The sequence below is a fragment of the Eriocheir sinensis genome, chromosome 37, assembly GCF_024679095.1.
Source record: "Eriocheir sinensis breed Jianghai 21 chromosome 37, ASM2467909v1, whole genome shotgun sequence".
Classification (NCBI taxonomy): Eukaryota; Metazoa; Arthropoda; class Malacostraca; order Decapoda; family Varunidae; genus Eriocheir; species Eriocheir sinensis.
Window position 1 is genome coordinate 16,742,826 of NC_066545.1, and position 10,000 is coordinate 16,752,825.

The 10,000-nt window shown below is 37.8% G+C and overlaps 1 protein-coding gene across 1 annotated transcript in view; it reads right to left on the bottom strand.

Annotated features, from left to right (window-relative positions):
• LOC127008412 (uncharacterized) overlaps positions 1–6,086 on the bottom strand; it is an 83,903-nt gene extending 77,817 nt beyond the window's left edge. Inside the window, exon 1 of the mRNA XM_050880541.1 lies at positions 6,045–6,086. The gene's annotated coding sequence lies outside the window, so the exon portion shown is untranslated. The remainder of the gene's footprint in view (positions 1–6,044) is intronic.
• Between the last annotated feature and the right edge of the window lie 3,914 nt (positions 6,087–10,000).

The window sequence follows — 10,000 nt, forward strand, 5'->3', positions numbered from 1 at the left end:
AAGAAAATAGGGAAAATAGGGAGTAGCCGTTAACCCGTCCGCTGCGATTGGAACAGATTCGGCTTTCACTGGTAGCCTGGTAATATATATAGTCCCAGGTCTTCCTCTGTCTCTGTGGTGGATAGTGTAGTGTTTCCCATGTGGTATTGGTGTGCTGGATATCCCCTCCCAAGGTGCAGGACTTTACATTTTTCTTCACTGAATTGTAGCAGCCACTTTTTGTTCCATTCCTGTAGATTGGTGAGGTCTTCTTGTGGGAAATCCGCAGTCAAGGGGTTAATGGGGTTATATTTGGCGCGGGTTCAAATCAATGTAGCCAATTATCGAGAAAGGCCACTGCTAAAAAGAGCCTCGAAGGGAGCAAAGAACGGCAGCGGGCCTCCCTCCCTTCCTTCCTCCCTCCCTCCCTCAATTACCAAGCCGATTAGCGAAGGTACCGACGCGAGTTCGATGTTATGTAACGATGGAAGTAGCGGTAGTGTTATGGTTGTTGGTGGTGGTGATGGTGTTGGTGGTGATGGTGGTTGAGACACAGAATATAGCACGAAAATAGTAAAGAATAGAAAAATAGAAAAGAAAGAATAGATAAAGAGTAAATAAATAATAAAAGAAGGAAAAGCGTTGTTGTTGTTGTTTTTGTTGCTGGTGTTGTTGTTAGAGGTGGCAGAGGCAGAGACGAGACTAAGAAAAAAAAATGAAGAAAGAAACGGAAAAGAGAAAGAAAAAAACAATGACGATGGTGGATACAAGAAAAAAATAAAAATAAAAACAGCAAATAAAAAAACGGCATATCAGAAACAAAAGGAAAGAAAAGAAAGAATAGAATGGAAAGAAAATAAGAGAAGAAAAAGGAAAAAATGCAGAAAAGAGGGTGAAGGAGAAAAAGAGGAGAGAGAGAGAGAGAGAGAGAGAGAGAGAGAGAGAGAGAGAGACAAAAGGACACACTGACACTGACACAGAGAGAAAAAAAAGAAAAAAATGTGAAAAAAAATCAAGGAAAAAGAAAATAGAGAAAAACTTACTGGAACTGACAGGCGAGAGACGAGGAGGAAAATAGCGTCACAGGGGGAGAGAGTGGAGGAAAAAATAAAGAAAGGATGCAAAGAGGAAAATTATATAAAGGAGTGAAAACTAAATAGGAGAAAAGGAATGGAGGAAAAGAGGAATGGACAAAGGAAATAACGAGAAATAGGAAATAATAATAATACGATAATAATGTGAAGAGAAAAATGATGAAAAAACAGGATTAAAGGAAACAGGAAGAAGAAAATTAATGGAGAGGAAATACGAAAAAAAAAACCAAAGAGAAAGGAAAAAGAAAAAAAGAGAACGATTAAAAGGAAGAGAAAACATTAACGTAAAGAAAAACAAAAACAAAAACAATAAAACAACAAAGAACGGGAATATGAACGACGGAAATGTGAACGGACGAGCGAACGTAAATGATTCAAGCACCGGAGGGTTGAAAGTCAAGATAAATGCCAATAGAATACATGAATACGAGAATTGAATAGCAAGTGAAAAAAAAAAAGAAGAATTTAGGTATTGCAAATGTCTGAATGCGAGAGAGAGAGAGAGAGAGAGAGAGAGAGAGAGAGAGAGAGAGAGAGAGAGAGAGAGAGAGAGAGAGAGAGAGAGGTGACTGAGGGAATCAAAGGAAAGGAAAGGAAAGGAAAAAGAAAGAAAAAAGAAAGGAAATATAATGAAGGGAAGGCAAATGAAAGAGATAGATAAATAGATAGCCAGATAGATAGATAGATAGATAGATACATAGATAGATAGACAGATAGAAAGAGAGAGATATTGAAAGAAACACAAGCAGAATATTACAACACAAAAACACACACACACACACACACACACACACACACACACACACACACACACACACACACGTCAAGCCTCTCAAGGTCGCCCCAGCTGATTGGCCCAAAAACAGACCTGTGAGAACACACCCCAATCCAAAAGCCCACCGCTGATTGGTTGACACTAATCCTGGTATAAAGGGAGAGGGGAGAGGGAGAAGGGGGATGGAAAAGGAAGGGGATGAAAGGATGTGAGCGGATGAGAGGAAAAGGAAAACAGAAGGAAAGACAAGGAGAAAAAAATATGAGAAGGAATGGAAGGGAAAGGAATGAAAATTAAGGGAAGGGAAGGAAAGGGAAGGGAAGGGAACGAAAGGGAAGGGAAGGGAAGGGAAAATAATGAGAGGGAAAGAATGCTCAGTGGGGAGGAAATGGGAAAGGGACGGAAGAGAGAGTATGGAGGAAAGGAAAAAAAGGGAAAAACAGGATAAGGAATAGAATGGATGGGAAGGGAAAGGAAAAGAAGAGAACGGAAGGGGAGAGGAAAGGTAAATAGGAAAAATGAAAAGAATAAAGGAAGAGGGGAAGGGGAAATAAGGGAAAAAGTAAGCAGAGAAAAGAAACAAAAAGAAGAGGAAGGGAATGGAAGAGAAGGGAGAGATATGAATAATTAAAGGAGAAGGGAATGAGAGATGAGGAAGGAGAGGTTTAGGAGAAAAGAAGGAAGGATAAAAAGAAGGAAAAGAGTAAGAAGAATGAGAAAGAAGGAAAAAGGGAATAATCTCTCTCTCTCTCTCTCTCAATCCCTTCGTTAGCTGCAAGATTTCTCATCAACGGTTGCTAATGAATCGTAAGAACACGTAAGATTCACTTCCTCACATTCCTTGCCTTTGTGTGTGTGTGTGTGTGTGTGTGTGTGTGTGTGTGTGTGTGTGTGTGTGTGTGTGTGTGTGTGTGTGTGTGTGTTACCTTCAACCTTTATCTTTAAAAGAGCGACCGAAAGGGAAAATCTGAAGGCAAATTTAAAGTGAGATAGAGCAAAACAGAATTGAAAGTGAGTGATTTAAAAAGAGCAAAGAGTTATAAAAAGGTGAGAATGAATCTCTCTCTCTCTCTTTAAGGGGATGATCCAGGAGGTATTGGACAGGTAGCAGACAGGTAGTGATCAATGTGTTCTTAAAGGTGCGTTGTTTGTGTGTGTGTGTGTGTGTGTGTGTGTGTGTGTGTGTGTGTGTGTGTGTGTGTGTGTGTGTGTGTGTGTGTGTGTGTGTGTGTGTGTGTGTGTGTGTGTGTGTGTGTGTGTGTGTGTTGCGAAGTGTTGGTGCGTGTTGTTATGTAATTGAGTTGTTGATGTTTGTGTTTGGTCTATTTGAGTGTTTGTTATGTTCCCTGTCCCTGTTTCGCACTCTCTATCTATCTATCTATCTGTGTGTGCTTGTTCTTTCTGTCTCATCATATTTCTCTCTCTCTCTCTCAAATGGACTCAATAACACACTAAATTAAAACAAATGGTGTAAATGAAGCACAAATCCCTTACATAAACCCCTTTTCAAAACACACACACACACACACACACACACACACACACACACACTAAAAATAATAAAGGAACCAAACATCGAAAAAAAAAACAATAAAAAACAAAAAGAAAAAATCATCCTTAACACGCATCCTACATATCCTTCCTTCCTATCCTTCCTTCCTTCCTCATAAATAAAACACAGTATCCAGGAATTCATTTAAGCGTTAGAATCCTCAGCCAGGTGTTGCTCCTCTTCACGGTGATGGTGGTGGTGGTGGTGGTGGTGATAGTGGTGGTGGTGGTGGTGGTGATAGCAGCTGTTTCTTTCCGAGCCCAAGCCAGTATCAGATAGCCAACAGGTGTGTGGCTGAAGAGAAGGGAGGAGAGGAGAAGAGAAGAGGAGAGGAGAGGAAAGGAGAGAAATGGAGGTAAATAGGAGGAGTAAACACGTTCTTCCTCCCTCCCTTTCCTCCACTTTGCTCCAGTTGCCTTATGTATGTTTTTGTTATCTTTTCTTCTTCTTTTTTTCAAACACAAACACGTGGTCTTCTAGTTTTCCAGAGACGTGAAACACAAACTCAAACACTGATGAAGGTGGGTCATCTTCCTCCTCCTCCTTCTCCTCCTCTTCGTTCTCCTCTCTTTCCAAACACACACACACACACACACACACACACACACACACACACACACACACACACAGTCAGTTCCAAGAAGTTTTGCAAGGAGATACTGACGACAGAGGAGATGAAGGAAGAGGCGGAGCAGGAGGAGGAGGAGATTGTTAAAATTTAAGGTCAACACACACACACACACACACACACACACACACACACACACATGCACACACACACGTTAATCTACTTTTCCATTATTTGCTTTTCTATTAATGCACATGTTTCTGGGAGTGGAGGAGGAGGAGGAGGAGGAGGAGGAGGAGGAGGAGGAGGAGGAGGAGGAGGAGGAGGAGGGAAGGAGGAAAAGAAGAGGATGATAATGAGAACAAAGACGAGGACGAGAGTATTACGAAGAAGAGGAGGAATAGGAGGAGGAGGAGGAGGAGGAGGAGGGAAGGAGGAAAAGAAGAGGATGATAATGAGAACAAAGACGAGGACGAGAGTATTACGAAGAAGAGGAGGAATAGGAGGAGGAGGAGGAGGAGGAAAGGAGTCGCGTGTCAAGAGGCTGCACACACACACACACACACACACACACACACACACACACACACACACACACGCTTTGGGTCTCAAGGTGTAAACAACTTAAAGAGGGAAAGTGAAAGGTGAGCGCCATCACTTTCACTCTCACTCTCGCGGGGAAATCTAGAGGTTGTTTTTTTTCCTCTTCTTCCTTAACAGCATTTTTTCCCATGGTGGTGTTTTTTCCCCCTTTTTTCCCCATTCTCTTATCAATATATCTTTTTCCAACATATTTTCCTTATTTTTGTGCATTTTATAATTATTTTCCCTCTTTTTCCTTTCCTTGACAAACTTTTTACCCATTGATATATTTTCCTATTTTTTTGTTTCCCTCTCACAGCTTTTTTTTTGCCATTCTCCTTTCTCTTGACAAACTTTTTTCCTCAATATATTTTCCTCATTTTGTTTTCCCTCCACAGTGACATTTTTCCTCTTTTTTGCCTTCTCTTGACAACATTTCTTTCTTGAACATATTTTCCTCGTTTATTTATTTGCTTCTCGCCGCCTTTTCATTCTTTTCCTCATCATTTTTTCCTTTTCCTATTTTCTACCTTCCACAATGAGTTTTCTTTTTTTTCCTCTCACGACAACAATTCTTTTCTCAACATATTTTTTCCTCACTTGGTAACATTTTATTTTAGGACACACAAGACCTCTGGAACTCAATTTAATCACTTCTTTCAGCTATCCATCCTCTTCCTTTCTTGCGGGTCAGAATTGTGTGTTGCAAGGAAAACTTTTCTAACCGCCTCTGAACCGTGAAAAACAAACAGCAACACAAGGCAACATTAGACCTTCTCAACTCAATTTAAACACTTCTTTTTGTTGCGCATCTCATTCCTTTTTTACGGAGCACGATTGTGTGGGTTGTGTGTGTGTTGCAGGGATAACCTTTATAATGTGTCAAGTACCGTGGAAAACAAACAGCAACACAAGGCAACACAAGACCTTTTCAACTCAATTCAACCACTTCTTTTAGCAATCCATCTCCCTTCTTTCTTACGGAGCAAAACTGTGTGTGCGTTGCAAGGATAACTTTTCTAATTCCCTGGGTCCCTTGGCAGCCAAACAAGAACACAAGGCAAAGTAAGACCTTTTCAACTCAATTAAAACACTTCTTTTTGTTATCTTTGCTATCCACATTTTTTCCCTTTTTTTCCCTTACTCGACATATTTTCCTCATTTCTTTATGCCTTCCACGGTGATATTTTTTTCCGTTTTTTTTCCTCATTTTATGACATTTCTATCCATATCATATTTTCCCCTTTTTTTTCTTTCCCTCTCACAGTCATCCAGAATTGTGTTGCAGGGATAACTTTTCTAATTTTCTCGGTCCCTTGAAACCAACACAAACACAACCCACACAACACTATAGACCTCATCGTAGCACTGACAACACTCGCAGGAACACACCAACACTACTAACACCACTACTGCTAACGAGAGAACCAGTAGTTGTAGTAGTAGTAGTGGTAGTAGTGGTGGTGGTGGTGGGAGCCAGAGAGCAACACCTACAGAGACACAGGCAAGCCACGTCTGCCTCGCGCTGCGTCCAATACGATTCTGAGGCTTCCATGTTCCCGCCACCCTCTCTCTCTCTCTCTCACACCAGTCTTTGCAGTAACGAAATGCAATAAAGCTTTACCGAAGAGTTTAATACGGAACAGACGGAAGAAATGTAAAAAGAGAAGGAGGAAGAGGAGGAGGAGAAGGAAGAGGAAGAGGAGAAGGAGTGATTATGGGTACGGGAGATGAGAGGAAGAAAGTCATATAATACAAAGGAAGAGATAATTGAAATGTGACACAGATAATGAAGAAGAGAAGAGAGGAGAAGAGAGGAAGAGGATACGATAAGAAAACAAAGAAGAGCAGAGAAGTATGAGGGGTCAAGCTGAAACTAGGGGAGAGGAGACAAGAGGAAATGAAAGGAGGAATAAGAGAACAAGGGGATGAAGTGAGAGGCAAAAGAGCAACGTACTCGGGAAAAGAAAACAGAGGAGAAGAGAGGAGAGAAGAGTAAGAAGGGACAAGGCGAAACAAAGGGAGAGGAGAGAGAATAGGAGATAAGAAGAGGAAGAAGAAGAGAATTAAGATCATGAGGAGGAAGGTAACAGAGCAACGTACTGCAAAAGAGAAGAGAGGGGAGGAGAAGGGAAGGAAAAAGAAGAAAAGGGAAAAGAGGAGGAGAGGAGAGGTAACGGGAAAACTGCTTTCTACGAACCCCTTTTACGGGCTAACGAGCACATCCATCTCATCAATTTTATCTGTGAGGTAATTGTACAAAAGAAGAAGAAGAAGAAGAAAAAGAAAAAGAAGAAGAAGAATTAGAAGAGGAAAAAAGAAAAACCACAACAACAATAACGACAAAAACAAAAAGAACACGAAGAATAAGAAGTAGAAGAAAAAGAAGAAAAAGAAAAAGAAGAACAAAGAAGCAAGAACAACAACAACAACAACAACTGGAAATGAAAGTATATATAGAGAATCCAACACTGCCGAAAAACACTTCAGAAGCTTCCGATGTTTTTGTGAGTTGGTGATAAACAGAATTTCGTAGTGAGGGAGAAAGAAGAAAAACGGCGATAACTTAATAAATGAGAAGCGAAGGAGAAAGAAGGAGGAGGAGGAAGGAGAGAAGGAAATGAGGAAAACCTGGAGAGAAAAAAAAAAGAGGTTATGTTGTTGCGAAGGAAAGAGGAAAAAGAGGAAAGGAAAAGGAAAAGAGAAAGGAGACGAAATTAAGAAATATAGATAGAGATAGAGAGAGAGAGAGAGATATGAAGTGATTATCCTCGTGACAGACAAGCTAAAGACAGGCTGCCAAGTTGTCTTTTATCCTGTCTAACGTTTTTGCGCGGGTAAGGATAATATTCTCTCTCTCTCTCTCTACGATATGACTTTCAAACTATAATATAACTAGAGCAAAGTTGCATTCGCAGGTAATAGATTCAGACTCTCTCTCTCTCTCTCTCTCTCTCTCCATCTTTCTCCCCCTCTTTCTCTCCGTCTCCTTCTCCCTCTCCCTTTCCCTCTCCCTCTCTCGTCACCAAGTCAAAAGTTGGGCCATAAAGACGAATAAGGAAAGTGAGGGAAATCATTCGTTCAAATTTGGCGAGATTCAAATCATTTTTTTTCATCAGGACGACCTTTGTGTTTATGTGTGTGTGAGTGTGTGTGTGTGTGTGTGTGTGTGTGTGTGTGTGTGTGTGTGTGTGTGTGTGTGTGTGTGTGTAAAAATGAATATTCCAATAAAAATCAACTCATGTGCTGTGCTGTAACTTCTACAACCTTATGTTCATTTTCTTGTTTGATTTTCTTTGCTAATGCGATATGAAGAAAAAATAAACGACTTGAAACTATAACACTTATATATGGCAGAGCGGATCCGTAGACTTAAATTTAATACATGAATAAGTACAACCTGTCTTTCTGTACACTTTCCTCCCTTTCCCATTACTCTTTACCCTTTTCCTATTCCATGTTTCTTTCCTTTCCCTTCCCTTCCCTTGACCTTCCTATTTCTGCCTCTTTCCTTCCCTTCCCTTCCATTTCCTTCCCTACTCTTCCTCTTTTCCTGTTCTCTATTTTCTTTCATACGTATATATATATATATATATATATATATATATATATATATATATATATATATATATATATATATATATATATATATATATATATATATATATATATATATCCGGGTCAGCCCGGAGCCAGCGTTACAGTTCTAGGGTTAAAAAAGGACAAAAAACTAATGATAATATATTTTTCAGCAGTGAGAATTATGAGAAGAGATTAATGAGGAAAATGGCATATGGAGGCTAAAATTGTGATATGAAATCCGCTTGTATGTAGCGCACTCAGTTTCAGAGCTTCAAAAGGACTATAAACTAATGATAATTAGTAGCAGATATTGATAAGTAAAATGGCATATGAAGGTAGAAATTATAACATCAAATGCAGTTTTTAAGGTGCGCACTCTGTTTCAGAGCTTAAAAAAGGAAGAAAAAATATTGATAATATATTTTTCAGCATTAAAAATTAATAGAAGCAGAAATCAATGAGGAAAATGACAGTTGAAGGTTAAAATTATATGAAAATCGGTTTTTAGGTATCGCACTCAGTTTCAGAACTTAAAAAAGGACAAAAAAAAAACAAAGATAATATATTTTTAAAAAGTGGAAATCATTAGAAGCAGAAATCAATCAGAAAAATAATATATGCAGGTTAAAATTATATGAAATCCTGTTATTATGTAGCGTACTAAGTTTCAGAGCTTAAAAAAGCAGTAAAAACTATTGATCATATATTTTTGGGCAGTGAAAATTATTAGAAGCAAAAATTAATAAGGAAAATGGCCTAAAAAGGTTGAAATTATATAAAGTTTGGTTTTTATGTAGCGTACTCATTTCGAGAGCTTAGAAAAAGACTAAAAACAATGCTAATATATTTCTGGGCAGTGGAAATAATTAAGAGCAGAAATTAATCAGTAAAATGACATAAGAACATAAGAACGCAGGAGTCTACAAGAGGCCGGTAGGGCTGTACGAGGCTGCTCCTTTGACCCTAAGCTCCCGTGTATCTAACCCCACCTAATATCGCGGTCCATGAATTTATCTAATCTATTTTTGAATGTGACAATTGTATTGGCACTCACCACATGACTGATAAGCCTATTCCACTCGTCCACCATCCTGTTAGTAAACCAATTTTTGCCTATGTCCCTGTTGAATCTGAATTTATCCAGTTTAAACCCATTACTTCGTGTCCTACCCGGTTCACTTCCCAACAAAACCTTATGAATGTCTCCCTTATAGATATATATATATATATATATATATATATATATATATATATATATATATATATATATATATATATATATATATATATATATATATATATATATATATATATATATATATATATATATATATATATATATATATATATATATATATATATATATATATATATATATATATATATATATATATATATATATATATATATATATATATATATATATATATATATATATATATATATATATATATATATATATATATATATATATATATATATATATATATATATATATATATATATATATATATATATATATATATATCACTCTAATTCACCGTACGTAATGTAAACCAATATAACGTATATTTAATTGTGTTTTTTTCTACAGTCCGGCCAAGAATCATTAACGTCCTCCACACCAAAACAGTCCGACATGTTTTTTTTAACTGTCTTTTATCATCGTACCGGCCTCTAAATTAACACAAGTGGCGACGGAAGACGAAAAACATCAGACAGTATGAAAATAAATGAATGTCTATATAAAAAAAAACAGGAGAGGAAATCAATAGAAGCAGAAATCAGTAAGAAAAATAATATATGAAGGTTAAAATTATATGAAATCCTGTTATTATGTAGCGTACTAAGTTTCAGAGCTAAAAAAA